General features: G+C 39.2%; 1 long non-coding RNA gene across 3 annotated transcripts in view; it reads right to left on the reverse strand.

Annotated features, from left to right (window-relative positions):
• LOC148215885 (uncharacterized) overlaps positions 1–20,435 on the reverse strand; it is a 35,472-nt gene extending 15,037 nt beyond the window's left edge. For 2 of the 3 annotated variants that reach the window (XR_015796367.1, XR_015796369.1), the window contains exons 1-2: positions 18,638–20,435; positions 18,211–18,295 (exon numbers count right to left, since the gene is read on the reverse strand). This is a non-coding gene — a long non-coding RNA (uncharacterized LOC148215885). The remainder of the gene's footprint in view (positions 1–18,210; positions 18,296–18,637) is intronic. The other variant, XR_015796368.1, reaches the window with a different exon arrangement.
• Between the last annotated feature and the right edge of the window lie 261 nt (positions 20,436–20,696).

A 20,696-nucleotide genomic window follows, 5' to 3' on the forward strand; every position in this document is an offset into this window, starting at 1 on the left:
AATTGGGATCAGCAACTGTGTCCCTCAGCAACATGGTCATTAAGCGAGACATCATGTGACCACAATGGACTTACCTCACTTCCACCGTGGCTGTTAAGCAAATCACCTGTGGTCGTTAAGTGAGATATCACATGACCGCAGCTTGCAATTTTACTGCCAGCTTCTCCATTGACTCAGCTTGTTGGAAGCCAGCTGTGAAGGTCACAAATGGTGATCACATGATTGAGGGATTCTGTAATAGTCATAAATGCCTGTTGCTTGCGAAGCATCCTAACCTGGATCGCGTGATTGTGGGGATGTTGCAACAGTCGTAAATGTGAGGATTGGTCATAAAGTTACTTTTTCAGCACCATCATAACTTTGAACAGTCACTAAACAGGGCAGTCATTAAGTAAGGACTATCTGTAGTCACTGAAATATTGTGAGATGATGGTGTTCTTGTGAAAATATTGCAAGGTTGCAATCATTATTTTAAAAGCATTATTTTCAATTTTGGGATCTCCCAGTTATATGAGGGTGGTAAAGATATCATGGCATCTACATGCACTATTTTGCTGGTCTTAACATAATGTTTGAACCTAGTCTTTCTCTCAAATCATCCCCATTTTCTAAAGCAGCAAGCAACATTATACCTACTTTCCCCAAGCCTGGTTTCTATTTCCCCCGAGTCATAGGCTGGAAGTCCCAGTAATGTTTTTTGTGAGAATAAGAACTATGCTACATTTTTTCAAAAAATAATTAACTTACTTAACTTAAATTAACTTTGTGGGTTTGAGAAGGCACGATCAAGGCTTGAAGAACCTTTGAGTCAACAGATTTTAATTTTAGTCACTTATTTTCATTAATTGCTGTTCAACATATTTTTGTCATGGATCCCAAATTTGAAGGGCGTTTTGAAAACAGAATCTTTGGGCTCTGATTTTCAAAATGTGGGCAATATTATGACTTGGGAAGTGAGATTACATTTGTGAAATGCTAATGTGCTTTGATAAAAAGTAAAAGCGCTTTCAATTCACTTGCTGTCACTTTAACATTGTGCAAATAATAAAATGTGGGCTTTATGGCATGAAAAATATTTACAGACCTCAACGCCTTGCTGTTTCAACTTCCTCTTTATTGTACAAATGCTGCACTGTTTTATATTTATATTATCTTTCTGTTTAGACATACTTGAACCATAGCCCAGAGAATGTCACAAACAGAAGTCAATGACAACAGAGCCATGACATTTTAATTGAGAAAAAATGTGTTAGCACTGACAAGGACTGTATTCTGACACCTATAGGCAGGAAAACCTACTGCTGAAAGTTGACAGGCATATAGCTCTAAAAACTCATGACAGGAGATTTACAAGGCCTTAACTCTGGTCTATGCCATCTTGCAAATGCCTCAAAATAAAACAAAATGTCTGGCCAGGTCCTCTTATGCCTAATCAGCCATTCCCTTACAGTTGCATATGCCGACGTCGTCCAAAAAGTAGATTCCCTCCGAGTTTCTTCCCTATAATCCCACAATGTTGTCACCAGGAATGTGCAATAATGCTAAGGTAGGGCTGTCAGGGGACAGCAAATTATACAGAAACCACAAACTCATCATTGACATCTAGTGGCCCTCCCAGGTTTTGCAGGCTAGATACGATAGTGCTAGCTAAGCTAAAACAGGCTTTTCCTGCAGATGGGAAAAGCACATTTTGCCAAAGCAAAAATGTCACTGCAGTGATAAGAACATGTTGCTGCTTTGTGTGCATAGGAACCTATTGGAGGAGATGCTTGGCACATTGAACCTCCCACCTGTTTTTCCACTGTACTGGCATCTGGCTCAAAAAGAAGCCAAAATGCAGGATGCGAGGCATATAAAACTTGATCTACTACCATGCTGCCATAGTAAGCCCTAGAAGGGCCAAAACGTATTCCTTTTCATAGATGAGGGTAGGAGTTAGTAGCTGATGGCATAGAGCAAGGTAGCAAATGTCTTCTGGAGCATAGACTGGTTGGCAGTTTGTAGGACTTGGCTACTGACCAAAAAAGGAAAACACTGGCCAGTGGCTCCCTAAACATAAGCCTCCCCCTGTCCTTGTAACATCCTCTTCTAAAACAACCTGAAGTTATTAGCACAGCCCATAATAGTGTCAAGCAGCTTGTAAATTGGAAATGGAAAGGTATGTGAATAATAAGGCTTGTAGCCGGAATGATTCCCCACACACACCTTTAATGTTGCTAAAAATATAATTAAAAATTTAGCCTCATGCAATGAAGCTCAGATGATATGTGTTTCAAAAATTATTTGTATTTTCACCTAACTTCTCCCTTCAAAGGCATTATTCATAGACCTATCCCATTTTATCTTATGGTTAACTTGGGCTGAAAGAATGTTATGCATTGTTCTTCAATTATTCTGGCAGAACAGAATGTGCTGTGTGCTCTACAACAAAAAAAGGAGGAGGAGGAGGAGGAGGAGGAGGAGGAGGAGGAGGAGTTGTTGTTGTTGTTGTTGTTATTGTTTATGAGACTACAGCTTTTTTGCAAATCAAGAGATGGGCAAGATTTTTAAAAAGTGTAGGCAGCCTACTAGTCACCATGACCTGCACCAAACATGGGTAGAGGCAGAATCCCTCATATCATGTGTAGATGGGACTGCAGTAAGTGGGACCTTGCCAAGGGTTGTTAGTTTGTTTTCTTCCAGTTCTGGAGCTTCTTTGCTCTTTATGAATCCCTTTTCAGCATTTTTATAGAGTTCCATGTATTTTCTCTCTCAAAATGTCAGTAAACTAAGATGCCCATTAAAAAAAAAAAACTATTGTGATCAGATGGCTCTGAGAAACTCAATAAAAGGTTTGATTGGCACAAGACTTCCCAGTGCAGATTAATGTGTGCAATCCTGTTCGAGGGAAACACAATCAGAAGTTATAGATATTGGAGAAGAGTTAAAAGACACTGATTCTTTGTACCATTCATTTGACAATATGTAATAAAGCAAAAGTGTTAAAATATGTATCTTAATTTTATAGGGTTATGGATAATTAATATAGTTGTAGAGTAATCGTATTCACAGTTATTTTGGAGTAACAGCCATGTTCTTATGGTATAAGGCTGAATTATACATTTGGGAGGAGTAGCTATACAGTTACATTGTTTGACTGCACAATATTAATAATTGCTGAAATTTCCTTCACCAGATTTGGAATAAGTGTAACACAGTTGCATTAATCTTGACTTTTTCTGAACTGGGATGCATCTGCACCAATCCACACTGAATTTGGGTTCAAATTTGTGTTTACCCATGGTTTTCCCCATTTTCTGAGTTCATATGACAGATACAACCATAATTTAATCCCAGAATCTGAGTCTGCACAAGACACTGGGCTAAAATGTGGTTGACTACTTTGTGGTTCAATGTACTATGCAAACACAGACAGTTTTCTCAGCATTAACCTTGGTGAGGAACATCTTGGTGTGGACAGTTATCATTTTACACTGACTACAAGAGCAGGTTTGGGCATGGATGCAAATCAATATCCATTATGTCTTGGAAGCCTTGAAATAGTAGTTCTAGGGGTTCTTGTTTTTTGCATGGATATAAGAAAAACAGGAACTGTTATATTATCAAGAACACTTATATTCCTAGGACTCTCTTATCTAGTGCTTAATAGAGGGCCCTCAAAACAGTGCTGGATAAGTTTGGTGATAAGGGCATCAATAATAAAGTACAGGTAGGACACAGGATCAAAGTGCTCTGGAGCTTTCTTCCAAAGGAGCTATGATAATTTCAACACCACCATTTACTTAGAAAGAATGTTTCTTCTTTCACTTTAAGAGGCATAGATGCATCCTTTATATTCAATGTTACTTTGTATCTTGCATTGTATCTTGCTCTACAATCTCTTATCAACAGTTAAAAATGAATCTTGTCAACATGGAAGACCCTAAATAATCTGCTGCTTCAACCTTGCTGGTGTTTGTACTTTCCCCTTCTGCCACTGAACTCAGTATGGGCTGATATATTTTATCCAAATAATAGCCCTGTCTAGTAAGCTAAATTTAGGGAGTGGGCTATTTCTGATTAGGCTTATTACATCATCAGATCATGGTCCATATCTGAGTTGTCATTAAGCATTGATCACAATGTGAAGCCATGATTAGGTAAATAAACTTAAAACAAGCAATATACAAACCCAGACAGGAAGTTAATGAACAATCGTTCCCCACATCCCTTTCAGGTTTTCAGATAAATTGCCACAAATAGCCACAAAGTATCTATACTGCTCAGTTTCTGTTTTCCATTTCTACAGGCTCATGGGTAAGGCTATTCTCTGTCAAAGGAAATATTTAGCTATTCCTTACCACTCAAGAGATGGGCCTAATTTTGATTTGCCCACAGTGTATTTCAGGTCGCTGTTGGAAAGGTAACTGGGATCATAGCCATGATAGGCAGAGAACTTCTACTATCATACTAACTAATCTGTTGTCTTTTCTGAGCATGCACCATGGATAGGTCACCCATTCATAGATGAACTAAGCTAGCACCTTCAGTCACTTGCCTATGATGTCATTACTACATAATCTAGGTTTCCCCAGCCAAAGTCCCCAGAACTAATCAACACTACAGGCTGACAGCTAATTTACCTAATAAATTGGGTATTATCCTATATGCTGCAGGTGTTTGCTATATCTGGGTACATGACTTGGGGATAAGATTACAGAGGTTGTCATTATGGACTTACGGACTTTACAATTTACCACCACTGAAAGGTGTTCTTAGTGGAGCCCATCTGTAGGAAGTTAAAATGAGCCTACATTGAATGTTAGAGGGCTTTGGTGTATTGTGGGTCTGGCAGAAAGTGACATATAAAAATTGCCACAATTGTAATTACTGCCTCAATAGCAATGATTAGTGAATGATAACCAAGTAGATTGATTTAACTCCATTAAGTAAAAACACTGTATTCCAGGTGGCATCAGTGCCATAAAATCTGTGATTTATTCACACTTATAAGTCATTGCTTGTTGTGGTGGTTGCCAATTGACGAGTGTGCATGAATGTTTCTCTGCTCGTTGGGTTTGCCAAAAGTTGGCAGGTATAAGAAGCTTCTGCACTATAGCCATCAATTTATTTCTGTGTTTCTTACAAAGCCAGGACCTGAATTTCAATTTTTCCATGGCGTGGCATTAAATCTTTTTCTTGCTGCCAAGCAGAGACAGCCCTGCCATTCTCATTTGACTGATTTCAGTTTTAAAGGATTTCTGCAAGCCTTTCCCAATAATCACTGATGAGCATAATGATATCTGATAATTTTTTTCTCTTGCTACCCACATCTATGCTGGTATGGAATACGTAACAGATTTCTTCAATGGAGACTGCCATTATAGGATTGCGTTACTTCACAGAGCTGACATTTAAAGCAGATAATAATTCCACTACAGCAGACAACTGCTACTTTAAGGATTACCTATTCAAAGGCAGAAATCACAATTGCCATCAAGCAGACTAAATGGACTATTCAACTGGATAAAAATAAATATATCAATTAAATCTGGGAGAAAAAAGGTTTTGATTTATGTAAAGCATGAAAAATGGTCATATTCATAATCAGTTTAATGTTTACAGTAAACATTACCACCAGCAGTTTGGAATGTAAAACAACAACGACACTCTGAAAACTATTAGACAAGTGCTATCTGAAACAGATCAGGAACGTGTTATTTAGTTCTATATCAGAGCTATAAGATCTTCCAGATTCACAAGTTTTAAATTTAATTAATTCTTGGTTCAATAGGTATAAGCAGGTTATAAAAATAAAACTGTCTGTCATAAAGATTTACATTAATCTGCATAACTGTAACATATATCAAACAGGGTCTGTCCTGTGAACACACTGGTAAAAAATAAGGTAATACAGGTAGTTAACTGTATCTATTTGCTGAGACTGCATTGAAAATGACAAATGAGATGCAAAACTTACTAGGGAAAAAACTTGTTGGTCTAACCTTAAGTAGCTATAATACCAGGCTTATACAACTGTTTCACAGTAAGATTCTTTTTATGCTGGCATTTAAATTGTAGACTTGCTTTATTTGTTTTGGATGTACTGGGGGGAAGGGAGAGAGAGAAAAGTTAATTCACTTTCCTTTACCATATCAATTATTGCAAGTGATTTAATTACAATCCATAAAGAAAATAAAGAGTCCAGAGCAATAGATTGTACATAGGCACTCACTCACAAAATAGCCACTGTTCCAACATTAATCCAGTAAGCCCTACCCTACTCAAATCTTTATTATCAGTGGGTTCTGGCAACACACAAGATTAGGGGGATGTACCCCATGAATTAGTATAAACACCAGGTGGCACTGTTATACTAAAAATGCATATGGAAAAACAGGGAGGGGACTGGAATGTTCTGTTTTGATAGCTTCATGTGACTACAACCTTCCTTTATGTCAGTGTTGTCCAAACTTGGCCACTTTAAGATGAGTGGACTTCAACTCCCATGGCTGGCTGGGGAATTCTGGGAGTTGAAGTCCATTCATCTTAAAGTGGCCAAGTTTGGACAACACTGCTTTATGTATTTGGGCCATGTTAACAATGTCATTTGCTTGGTTTTGGATTATGTATCATCAAGTTGGTGTCAACTCTTTGCGACCATACAGATAAGACTTATCCAGGTTGATGAGTCCCCAATCCAGCCCTTCAAGTCTTCCACCAGTACACCCACTGCTGCTATAATCAAGTCCATCTACCTTGCTGCACTGCATCCTCTTCTCTTTTCTTCCACTTTCCCACCAGTACAGACCTCTCAAGAGATCTATATGTTGCTATAACATATCCAAAACATGATAATTCAAGCCTGGTCATTGGATTGATTTGTTCTTTTGGGCTATCCATGGATCCATTTGTTTGCTTTTTGGGCTATCCATGGTGTTCTCAGGAGTCTTCTCCAACAAACATACTTTTTCTATCTTGTTTTTTCAAAGTCCAGTTTTCACTTCCATAGAGGGTCACAGGGAAAATCACTGCCCACAATTAGTTTGTATGATTCTAGCCATTAGGGTTTCTAAACTATTGTCTGTGGCTCAATGTTATACATTAACCAGGCCACTATAAAAACAAGTCATGGTTTAGCTTGGGTAAAAGAGCAAAATTTAGCAAGGAATGTCAAGTTGTCTAATTGCCACCATTCCCTCCTCTTCCAAGTATGAAAGTTGTCAGAGACCTACATCCTTTTTCATCTGATTGTTATCTGCATGTGTGTGTTTGGATAAGAAATATATGCATCATTTTTTGATTGAATGCTGGCAGGTAAATTATAATGGCAGGACTAAGATTAACTAGTGAATAATGGCCAAGGTGAGATCTAAATCCCAGCTCACATAGTTAAGTACTTTGCTGACTGGCATAATAAGCAGAAAGCACAAATGATTTGCACTCCCTGAATGTGTGTTGATTTGTGGGGAAAACCCTCTAAAATGGAGCTTCAGACATCAGCCCCCGTCAATTCCGTTACTTGAAATTCAGGGTGAAGGAAAAGAGAATCCTAAGAATTCCCCATCTGATATATTGGGGAATGATAGTAATGATAGTAATAGTGAAAATTAATACACACAATTCAATAAATCACATGTAAGCACACAAGGGATAACTAATAACTATTTATTATTACTCTTCTCACCAGCCATGACAGGCATTCCCATAAATCCATTACTCAGCAAAGGAAATTTCATGTCCACTGACAATTCATTCCAACTCTTGGCATTCTCAAGCAATAATATGAACTAACCTTTGCTGTGAAGAGGCATATACTTCACAATATAAATCAGTCTAATGTTTTACTACAATGTAATGAAAGCAACACTTTTTAAAGTAACTTTATCTCTGTGGGTGAAATTCAGTCTAACTTTTCGGCTGCCAGATTGCTTTTTTCAAAGGAACTGCAAATCTTTTCTGCTTTCCTCCTCCAAATCTTTTCAAAATCTCTTCTAGAGGGTCGGGTAGCCTTTAAGAGGGTGCAGAAGACAGAGAGCATCCACTTGTGTAGCACTGCATTTCAGGGCACTTTCACTGAATACATTACTAACATTTACAGTATGTAAGCAATAGCGTTTCCTGCACTACAAGTTTTGTGCATTTGGCCTAAAATGATTTCATATGATTCCATCCTTGGCTGGGATGAACCCTGTTACATCATTCAGGGGAGGTGAGGAAGAGACTTTTCTGATTGCTTCATTCACAACTATGAATTTTCTTTTTTTCTGCTGTTAACTTCTTTGAAGCAGAAGGCAACTTGTACCCTCTCTGATCTCATAACCTAATTAACATGGCTGTGCAAATCATTTGGAGGGGCATTTTGTTTGCAACAATGCCATGAGCAAAACAGTACTCCCATAGGGAATCAAAAACCAAGATGGCAGCTTCAACTACACAGTTGCCATCTTGACTTTTTTAACCCTCATCCTGTGGATACCCTATCTGCATCCTCCCAAAATTTTGGCACGGCTGCTTTGAGTGACTTCCATATGATCTGCATGTATCCATGCATGCTTAGAAAGCACTTTAACCAGCACTTTAACATTTAATCAATGTGAAGCAGTCCTAAAATGGTTTTCACATCTATATGTTCTCATCTTATTTAATCACACTGTACATTTATTATTGGCATCATGCTAAGTTACAGAATTAGCATGTTGTTTGGAAGCAGCCACTGTAGTTTGTAAATCTTAGTTTATTGCTTAGCAATAACTTAAGAAAACTTGATCTTAGGCTCCTGGGGCTGCATGATGCCTGGAGGTCCTATCCTGTTAGATAGTAACTCTGTGACTTGACCCTCACTATTTAAAAACCAACGATACTGGATATTATAAGCTACATTATGTATATGGTACATCTGATTGACTCAGAAGGCACTCAGAAATCCTTGGAGCTAGAGAGAGATCTGAATCTCTGAAGCTTTCTGAGTGAATGCCTGAACCTTATTCATGGGATAATGGAATTTAAATGGAGAGAAAAATATAAATGTACATAAATGAAATAAAGATATATGCTTCTCCAAACTTATTTGATTGAACTAATGCAGCAACCTTACTGAATTTAATGAGCTTACTCATCGGTACATAAGTTTAGATTTCATCTTCAGTTCCCAACTAAATCTACGGACTGAACTCTGCCCGTCTCACTAATTTTGACAACATCGAAATTCCTTTTTGAGATACGTAGAGTGCCAGCATCTCCCTCCCTTCGTTTTCCGCTCTACACTGTCTCTAGCACTTCTTCAGCTCTTTTTGTTTGGGTGGCGCATTCTCTGTCCAACCATTGATTATGACTGACCTTTCTGTTTTTCATCTTTGTTTTTACATCAGCTGATACAAGATTTTGCAAGGCTAAAATTAAACTCTCATAGGCAGCAAGAGACTCACTGGGCGGGGCAGTTTCTATAATGCCCTTTAATCTTCTGCAACCATAGGACTTTAACGCACACTGGGCTGCTTCGACTAGTGCAAAGGCCTATTTCAGCCATCACCTCCTGGAGCACACTACTGGCTGCTGGGCAGCAGCTTGTGGGCAATTCCCCCCACAGTCCCCCATGCCCGCAGTGAATCTGAGGGTTCTACAGCAGGGGGCTGATGATCACTGAAACTTGGAAAGCCGATCTGAAAACATTTAACAGACACTCAGAAACAATCACAGAGTCTCCCGTACTGCTTCCCTTCATAGAGTTAAAAGTAAATTCTCCAGATTCATCATCCAACCTTGAACCATTTAAAATTATCAGCCCAGCCCTCGTCTTAAACTTAATTAAACTTACTCCTGCATGATTGATTGTTATCAAGCGTTGTCTGTGACACAGCTCAGTAAGGGTTGTTATTGCTAGTAGACCCTGGGAAGGAAGGTGTGTAATTTTAACATTCAAGGAGGAGTTTATCCAATTAGCCAGGCCTGCTTTAGGCCTCCCTTTGACATGACTTTGAGCCGCCTTCAGGGACAGCTCTGGAAGCCTTAGAACTCCATCTCCTTGAGGACCCATGTTTCCTGAAGTAGCAGAACTTCATGCTGTCTGACACAGTCCCTAAATTTACTCTCTGAGCATTTATCATCCTGTCCGGCAATATTCCAACCGAGAAGACTCGAGGATTGATTATTTAAGGCTGCAGGTTTACATTTTTGAGATCCAGTTAGTCCATTCTACTTATTGCATTTAATTCTCCTTTGCCATCAACATACAGGTAGTCCTTGCTTAATGATGGCAATTGGGACTGGGATTTCCATCACTAAGCAATGCGGTTGTAAAGCACAACATCATATGACTGCATCACTTAGTGATAGCAATCCTGGCGCTCCCTGTTGCAATCATTAAATAAGGATCATGGGTTGTTAAATGAGTCTCAGGTGGCTCGCAAGGAGACTGGCAGGCACATAAGTAGCTATGGCCAGGCAGGGGAGGGTGCATGGGTGGCTCATAAGGCATGAGAACAGGCAGGTGGAGGTGGCTGCTGCTGGGTGGGGGAGAGTGTGAGTGACTTACCGAAGTGACTTGCAACCTTCCCTGCCAGCTTCCCCATTGACTTTGCTTGTGGGAAGTCAGCCGGATAGGTTGCAAATGGCAACCATGCAGTCGACTGTGGGATGCTGCAACTATCATAAGTACAAGCAAATTGCCAAGCACTCAGATCATGCTCATGTGACCATGAAGGTGCTGGGATGGCCAGAACTTTGAGGATCAGTCGTAAATGCCACTTGTTCAGCACCATTGTATCTTTGAACAACCTATAAATAGCTCCATTGTTCCTTTGGAGTACTCTTACTGTCATTTCTGACTATCTTTATATAGCAGATGTAACTTCACCCAAATCAGCCACCCAAATAACTTGCTCTGGTTCTCACTCATAGGCTGGGCTCATACATTGCCTTAGGCAAGTGTGTAAACTATGGTTCATCACTTGGCATTTTGTGTAAACCCAAGAACTGTGGTTTAGACCAGGAATCATGATTCATAAGCTGTGGTTTAGCAAGATGTGTTAAACCAGTAATTGTTTGTAGCTACTCTACGTAACTACTCAGGGATTCAGGGTAGAAATACTTTAAAGGATAGCTTTAGTATCATCAAATGAGATCTTGTAAGAATGCAGTTCTATTCAATCTGGAATTCACTTCTGGGAAGGGATTGATAGGAACAATGTATTACAGCATGTTGGTAAGCAAGTTAACCAATAAACAAATCCCACTGATTTAGGGGAGCTTAAGGGAGGAGGTTTGAAAATTGCGGATTGAATCTAGAGAAATTTCTATGGAAAAGTTATGTATGCAGGTGTTTAATATGAGCTTCTTGCTCCTCTTCCCTTGGACAACCCTCTGGGTGCTTCTGAAGGCCGGGAATTTAAGCTGAGTGGCATGAATGGGGTGGGATTATGAAAGGGATCCTCCCCTTGCCTTCAGCCACTTGTACTAAAGCCCAGGTCCCTAACTAGTAATTATAATACCTTTAATATTTAATTATGATTCACAGAAAAACAGAAAGGAAAAAAATACATTCAGTAAGTGGGGATATCACTTATCTCATTAGGTAAGCATACAAGATTCACCTTTAAACATTTAGAATCAATTACTTTTCAAAAAATGTGAAGGCTCTAACCCCCCCCGATTCACTATGGAACACTAGTAGAGTAAATTATACTTTTGCTATTATGTCAGCAGATGACTTGAAGAAACATACCATCCATTTACAGCAGAGGAATAATAGTAAGTTTTGGTTTCTGAAAATGTAACTATACAATTCTGGATGTCTGTATAAATGACAACAGCTTATTAAACTTGTATGCCGCCTAACTAAATACTGACTTGGATAATTCTGGACCACTTCTATGGGACTCATAATTTGGAAGATGGCTCATGGGAGGTTTTTTTTTTTTATCCCAGATTGCAAATCTGCATTTTGCAAATATATGATTAATCATTTCCCCCCTCTTTAAAAGGCTAGTTTGTTTCATTCATTTGCCTCCAACATGCAAGATTACTACCTTCCAGGAGTATATTCTCATATAAAATCTATATGATTTCCACTAAACATTGTCTAAATACTTGCTGTCTCTTTATTATTTTCCATTGTAATGCCTTTCACAGGTATAACTCTAATTCCTGTAGTTTTAAATAAATACTCTCAGCGATTTTGTGGACTCCATTTTTTTTCCTTTTTGGGGTGTCAGGTATTCTTCAGCACCCCATTTCAACATCACAGATTGCATATATACGTAATTTAATTTAAACATATGCATATGTGTAAATGTGGAGATATAACAAAGTCAGTGAAGATTAATTTTGGCTAGACTGTGTCTCTGCTATTTGTAAAATATTTTCATGGTTCATCTAGCATGTGGTTGGTCAACCTGAGGCCTTCGCTTGATGCTCAGCCATTATTTTTGCAACCCCTGGAGTCCCACCCATTTTTTCCCATTGTTCAGTCAGCTGCTGGGTGAGGGAATACCCAGGTAATATCAGCTGTTGCTCATTGGAGTCCCAACACATCTGCAAACTACCATAAAGTAAACTTTTGTAAGATTTTAGATGGCTGGAAAAGGTTCAGCAGAAGCCCGGGTTCCAGTTGGGTAGCTCTTTAGTTTGCCAGCCAGTTTCAATATTCCCTCTTCATCTTAGGCCAGAACTTGTTCAACATTTTAGTTATGTCTAAAAATTAGCACCCTGGTTTGCTCATTAAAAAGCCATTTAAATAAAGTAACCACAATGAACATATATTGAAATTAGGAATCACACTAGCACTGATAGCTGATTCAAGGCATCTGCGTCCTTCATCAGACAAAATGTTCTCCCATTCCTTGTGTAAAATTCTAACCCTAGTAATAAGTAATTTAACACTGGGAATAGGACAGTCCTATTGCCAGTGTTAAATTACTTATTACTAGGGTCAGAATTAGGGGCCACATCAGTGAACAACAATGATCTGTTCTCTGTCCTCGGTCCTCCCTTTCAGATCTGCTGCCTGGGTTGACCATAATGATGGAGCTAGTTCTGTTATTCTTCATTTCATATTAACAAGTATGGGATGGGAACATAATGCCTTCGGTAAGAAATGACAAAGAACAAAATTCCCCTAAAACACATTAATACCAGCATAGTGGTGGCTATGTTACCTGTGTTGGATTAAATCAATACTTATTTGTAGACTACAGGAATGTTCCCCTCAAGTCATATTGGCAAACAGCTTATGAGGCTCTTCAGTTTTTGAATAGCTTTTGACAGGCTCTCTGAAAAGTATACAAGATACACACACTTCTGATTCTGTGTCCTTCATTTTATAAGTACTAAAGATCCTGGAGCTTTTCATTTGTGTGTTTCTCTAACTAAAAAGTCTCTATAAAACTATTATTCCTTAGACAGTATTACAGGAAAAGAAGACCAACCGCAACACTTAAAAAAAAAAGTCTTTATGGGCTTTTTAGAATGGCATTTTTCCTCCATTAAAAATAAATTCATGTTTCTGATTTCTCAGACTTCGCCTAAATATTATTTTGCATTTCAAAACTTGGATGATTCATAGATGGTGCTGGAATGAAGTTGTTGGTTGCTAGGAAAATGATTAATTTTGTATTGCAATATTTAAATTTAGTTGGATTGTACAGTGGATAGTACTTTAAAAAAATCAATCTTATTCAATAAAATGGAGACAATATCACATAGTAGATTAACACAGTTAACTGAACCATGGTTTACCCACTTAATCCAATTTTACATATGCATGACACAACGGATAACAATGGCTGGGTTAGTGCAGTGAACCCAGACACTGGAAAGCTTAGGTGGGAGTTAACAAAAGCAAAGTTTAAACATGTTGCTAATTACTGCTTATGTTACAAATGTATACCTCCACTGATCAGCTGCATGGATGATCCACATTGTTTCTTATGAAGTTAAGTGATCTGTGAACATCACTTCTTTTGTGTACAAAGACAGCTTCATTGTTTTAATCAGTATGGAGGGTTTTTTCTACCAACAATAGACTTTTCCATTTACAGAACCAAACATATTTCAGAGAAGTGGCAAGAATGCATAAATACATTACGCATTCATATATTCTAGTTTAAAGGAGACCCAGCTCATGCCGGACTGCTCCCACAGATTTAGCAGGTCCTCAATAGTTTCAAAAACAGGGGCACATGTGAGTCCCAAATATTTTACTCTCTGAAACCCACAAAATTCCCAGGAGCTCCCATAAACTATGAACCAGTGCCACCCCAGTACCGATCTTCATTGCCTAATAATAGGACCAGCCCTACAGGCAGAGATTAATTCTGCTAGTTCTCATTCATGCAAACTACCAGTTTCCTATTCCTCCTTCCCAGAATGTCCATATATTCATGAAGTACAACACCTACATGAAAATACAGCACTCTGTAGAGAGTTAAATAGTTAAAATGTTAAATACGATTGTCTATTATTCATTAACAAGTGGATACTTGCTAAACTCCCTAAAATGAAAAGACTCATTCTCTGGTTTTTGACCAAACTGATGAAAAGTTCTCTTTGGATGCCTGCACTTTTATTTATTAATTATTTATTAAATCAATTTATATAGCTGCCCATCTCACCACAAGCAACTCTGGGCGGCATACAACAAAGCTAAAAACAGTAAAATACATTATTTTATATAAACTATATAAAACAGAGAATAAAAGGAAGTTAAAAATAAGGGAGCCACCTCACTAATTCCCTCGTCCCCTGGAGTCCCCAGGCCTGCTGGCATAACCAAGTCTTAAGGGACCTCCAGAAGCTCAACAGTGACAAGGCCAGCCTCACCTCAGGGGGGAGAAGATTCCACAGCACAGGTGCCACAGCAGAAAAGGCCCACCGCCTGGGGCCTGCCACATGCATCTCCCTAGGCAATGGAACCCATAACATGCCCTCTCTGCTGGATCAGCAAATTACATGAAATCAGGGAGAGGCAGTATTTCATGTAATTTGCTGAAGAATTTTGCATCAGAAAAGGGCATAGTGCATTTGAGAAATTTCCCTTACTGTTTTTCTCCATACAAAATCAGATTTTTTTAATGTGAATTAATTTCTTGCTGTTTGTTTATGGCCTTTGTTCTGTTTCCTTTTTATATCCGTTTCAGATATTTTATTTGGGATGCATTTGCTCCATTATCTAGATGATCCATGTGCAATTTTATGAACTAGAAACTATGAAAAACGAAGCATGTGGAAATCATATTAAAATAAGATGAAGACAAATGAATTCAAACAAAAAGGAAGCAAACGGTGATGATGATGATGATGATGATGATGATGATGATGATGATGATGATGATATTAAATTTATATGCTGCCTGAATCCCAGTGACTCTGGGTGGTCTACAAATTGTTAAAAATAACTAAAAGGAAGGAACAATACAAAAACACAAAACAATACAAAACAAAAAAACAGAGATGGCAGAGAAAAGAAACCTGGATGGGAACAAGGAACAGGAAGAAAGGGGCATCAATCATCCTCACCAAAGACTTGAGTGAAGAGCCTGGTCTTCAGGACGCCTTGAAATCTCAACAGGATGGGGGGGCATTCAAATCTTGGGGGGAACCTCGTTCCAGAGGGCAGGCGCTGCTACAGAGAAGGCATGCTTCTGGGATCCTGATAGGTGGCACTGTTTAATCAGCGGAACCCAGAGTGTGCCAAACCTGCCAGATCAAACTGGCTAAGCAAATACTATGGGAGACAAACAGTCCCTCAAGTAACCAGACCCTATGCCATGTAGGGCTTTATACATAGTGACCAGCACCTTGAATTGCACCCATAAGCAAACTGGCAACCAGTGCAGCTCTTGAAGCAGAGGTGTTACAGGGGCATACTGAGGCATGCCCATCACTGCCCATACTGCTGCATTCTGGACCAGCTGAAGCTTCTGAGTGGTCTTCAAGGGCAAGCCTATGTAGAGTGCATTGCAGTAGTCAAGTCACGCAGTGACCACAGCATGAGTGATTGTATGAAGGGCCCTCTAGTCTATGAAAGGGCTCAACTGGCACACCAAATGAAGCTGGGCAAAGGCCTTTCTGGCCACAGCTGTCACCTGATGTAATGGAATGTAATAATGACCTTGGAAGGGGGGGGGGAGATGCTGCCTAGGAAACGATCTGATAAAGGAGGGAGGAGCCCCCGATTGAGTAACAGACAGAGAAAGAAACTTAGAAAGGATCTGCCCTAACTGAACAGGCGGTAAATAGGGATGGCGGGAGATTTCTATTTTCAGACTTGTAAGATTCTGCTAATGTAGCCTAACAATAAAATAGAAGTAGCTTATCTGGTTGTGTTTCCTGTCTGGTTTACCTGGGAAGGCTGACATCTGCTCATCTGGATGATTGTCTAGATGAAGGCATATCCATTTGATTTGATTTGATTTGTTTTGATCTGATCTGATCTGTATGGCTGCCCATCTTGAAACAACTCTAGGCAGCTTGCAATAACAATAAAACCATAAGAACCATAAGAACTGTATAACAAAAACTAAAAACCCACTGCCTCAATCAACCTCCCGGGGTGCTCCCAACAACCCTACACAGGCTTCCATAAAGTAGGGGCAGCTACAGAAAAGGCACACTTCCTAGGTCCCACTAGATGGCAATATTTCAGGGAAGGGACCTGGAGCATGCCCACCCTATCCAATCTAGTGGGATGGGCAGATACCCTCAGGGAGAGGCAGTTCCACAAATAGCCTGATCCTGTGCCAAATAGGGCTTTAAAGGTAATGACCAGCATCTTGAACTGCACCGGAAGGAAACTGGAAGCCACTGCAGCTTGCACAACAAGGGTGTAAAACAGGTGAATCTAGAGATCAGTTGTAACTTCTGGGTGGTCTTCAAGGGCAGCCCCATGTAGAATACACTGCAGTAACCCAAATGGGAAGCGACGAAGGCATGAGTGACTGTCAGCAAGGCCTCCCAGTCCAGGAAAGGGTACAATTGGCACATAAGACAAATCTGTGCAAAGCCCCCCTCCCAGCCATGACTGCCATCTGCTCTTTGAGCAGGAGCCATGAGTCCAGGAGGACCCCCAAATTACACACTAGCTCAGTCTGGGGAAATGCAACTCCACCCAGAGTCTAAGATGACATATCACCAGAGCTGTGGGGCCAAAAACCCAAAGCCACTCCCAAAGTCAGTTCCTCCCCATCCAGCTCCTCACAAACTGCAGGCATTCAGTCAGCATCACAATAGCATCACCTGTCAGGAGTGGAGATGTATAACCGGGTATCATCAGCATACTGATGATACTGCACCCCATGCTGGTGAATGATCTCACCAGCAGTTTCATGTAAGTGTTAAAAAGGAGAGAACAGAGACCTGAGCCCTGAGGAAACCTGCATTGCAGAGGCCTAGAATTTGACCTTCCCACACCAACACTGACTGAAACCTGCCACGGAGAAAAGAGAACCACTGCAAAAGAGTGCCTCCCACTCCCAATCCCTGAAGCCAGCTCAGAAGGATACCATGGTCAATGGTATTGCAAGCACTGAGAGATCCAGGAAGGCCTAGATGGTTGCACCACCCTGTTCTGATCCCTCCAGGGGTTATCTGTAAGTGTGACCAATGCCATCTTGGTACTGTACCCCAGCCTGAATCCAGACTGAAAAGGGTCCAGATAATCCACTTCATCCAAGTTCCTCTGAAGCTGAGCACCAACCACCCTCTCAACAACCTTCCCCCAAAAGGGAAGGTTGGTGGCTGGACGAAAGTTGTCTACCATGATTGGGTGCAAGGACAGCCTCTTGAGAAGGGTGTGCACCACCACCTCCTTCAAGGCAGGTGGTATCTCTCCCTCCTGCAAAGAGGCATTAACCACTGCTTGGACCCAACAACATGCTACCTCCCTGGAGACCTTAACCAACCAGGAGGGGCATGGGTCCAGAACACAGGTGGGCCAAGCTCAAAGCCACAAGGACCCTGTTCACTACCTCAGGCTCGACCATTTTGAACTCCTCCCAGATAACAGGGCTCAGGTGTGTCTTAGTCACTTCCAAAGGATCTGCCTAGCTGGAGTCCAACTCAGACTGAAGCTAAGTGACTTTGTCTGACAGATGCTGAGAATATTCCTCACAGGAAGGACTTGGTCACCCAAAACAGGATCAGTGGACAGCTAACTGCAATCACAATAAGGGCAGAGATGTAAGAGGACTTCACCATCCTTATCGCCACAAGGTAAGTCCTAATGAAGGCTCTTACCTGTGCTTGATTGAGTTCACTCTGTCTTCCTCCAGCAGTGCTCTAGGCATCTCTTGTGATCTTTCAAATCACTCCATTATAATTTCTAAAACAAAAGTAAAACTGAAATCAGGATATATCAGGAAACATGGCAGTATTTCCTGAACACAAGAAAAGCAAGAATTTATTTTAAAAGTAATAAAACATCTAAAGGAAAGAAAATATGAAGACACTTAAATTAAGATACAAAGGGAGTGTAAAGAAAAAAGGGGGGGACAGACTAGAGGGGGAAAAGTGGTTATTGATAATTTTAAAAGATTAGTATTAACAGGTGTGGAAACTGTACTAGAATCATACTTTTCTGAATGTAAAGTTGTCATAAAAAAAAAACCTTTTCAAACTCAAGCTGCTTGTTTACTTTGTATTTTATAAAATAAGAACAGCCTACCTGACCAACTATCCATCTCAGTTCTTTCATCAATTCTGGCTGCTGCAAGATGGACAGCTGAAAAAGTGAAAACATGTTTTTCTTCTTTCCCTTTTATTTTTTGAGCATGTATAGTCTTCTGGAAGAGACTTCTGAGAAAACATTGTCTTTGACAAACTTTACCAAATTTGTCTGCCAAGACCAACAATCAGGTTACCTTCTGTTCTGCATGTGATGATGATTTGTTTTTGTTTCTGTTTTGGCTTCAATAATTTGGTTTCTTCTTATATCTATCACTGTGTGACAGGCAGGAGAGTTTCTTTAAAAGCTTCCTTAGCAAAAGAACCTATGCTCTCTGCAGTAAGAAATGGAAGCGAAAAGGGAAGTTTATAGATGTCAGCAAAATGTATACTCATAAATAGTGATGTGAAAAAGAAACAGTCATATACATTTATCTCTCCTTTTTTGATTATGTGCCATCAAGTCATTGTCAACTCTTAATGACCACATAGATTTTCTCCATGATAATCTGTCCCTAACCTGGTCTTTCAGCTCTTCCAACAGCATTGCATTTCCACTGTAACTGAGTCCATCCACCTTGCTGCTGGTCGTCCTTTTCCTCTCTTTCCTTCCACCTTTCCCAGCATTATAGCCTTCTCTTTTCTATATAGTAATTTTATTAAAGGTTACAATTTACAACAATAAAAACTAATATAAACTAAAAAAAAAAGAATAAAAAGAAAAATAGGTGCAGAAAAGAAAAAAAGAGAAAAAAGAGAAAGAAAAATAGATGAAAACAACAAGAATATAGTAAAGAAAAATAAAAGGAATATATAAAGAAGTGATTTCCCCCTTCATCACAACAAGCATAAATAATTTTAGTAACTTATCACTTTCTCTTAAAATACAACAAATGATCTCTTCTTCCCCTATCCTGTCTCTTATCTATAAACAAATCCATAAAACCTTGTCATTTCAATCCTGATGTCAGCAAAAGTCCATTAAGGATTACCAGAGATAAAAACATATCTATTTTAACCTTGATCAAATAAACCAAGTTTATATTCCTTCCTTCTACTTCTAACAATCTTCATTTTTAGTCTGTTCAAATAATGTCCTAGAACTTGATTTCTTTTCATTTTTTCCTTGTTCCTTCTCACAAAATTCTTCAAAGCTTTAACAAGCCTCTTTTGTAAATCCAATACAGGAAAATTATCCAGGTCACTCTCTTGGTTTGTTATTTGTATGTCCCTTTTAATTATTAAGACATCAGCCGGTTTCTTTTATATGTCCAGTGTAACATCTTTTCCTATTTCATTCTTGTAGACTGTCACTTTAAAACCCACTTTCAAATCAGTCTCAATCATGTCAGGTAATACTTGTTCCTCTTCCAAAGCATTTAAACACAGTCTATTTTAACTCTTAAAATTAACTTCTGGGTCCTCTGTTCAAAAATATCCTTCAATATGTCCAATATTAAAATATTTTGCTTCATTCTGTATTAGTAAGTCGAGTTTGAATGTTCTTCTCCTTTAATTGTAATCTTTAGTTCCATCTAGTTCCCTCCAGTGTCCAATTTTTAAAGTCTTACTATGTTTTTTAAAAAGAATTCAAAACAAAAACATTTCCCCATGTTTTCAGATGCAAAAATGTGCCCATTTAACAAAGGATTTTCTTATTTAATTATATTCTTTTCTTCCTTTTTAAACTTTTAAATAACTTTCTGATATACAAAAACTATTTTCAAGTCTAAAGCTGCATTGATGCTGATGGTAAAAATTAAGAACTTTGATATATTTTTGTAATAAATGGAGAAACATCCAAAATATATGTTTTTTTCCTGGTCACACCCTCCCTATTCCACCCCTACCCTCTACCCAGTAAGACCTAGGAAAAACAAATCCTGGAATTTCTGGAGATAGATTTTTCCAGCAGAACCCTGAAACCCAGGACTATTTGGATCAATCTGGGACAGGGATTAAAATCAAGAATGTGCCTTGATGTAGTAAACATATTGCAAATTTACCTGATCAAAAAAAGACAAATTTCCCTGACCATAAACTTCCATTAAGCTCAGGTT

Source organism: Python bivittatus, unplaced genomic scaffold (genome assembly GCF_059951505.1).
Source record: "Python bivittatus isolate LINGU-HERP-01145 unplaced genomic scaffold, Pbiv_v1 ctg000330_np1212, whole genome shotgun sequence".
In the NCBI taxonomy this organism is placed as follows: domain Eukaryota; kingdom Metazoa; phylum Chordata; class Lepidosauria; order Squamata; family Pythonidae; genus Python; species Python bivittatus.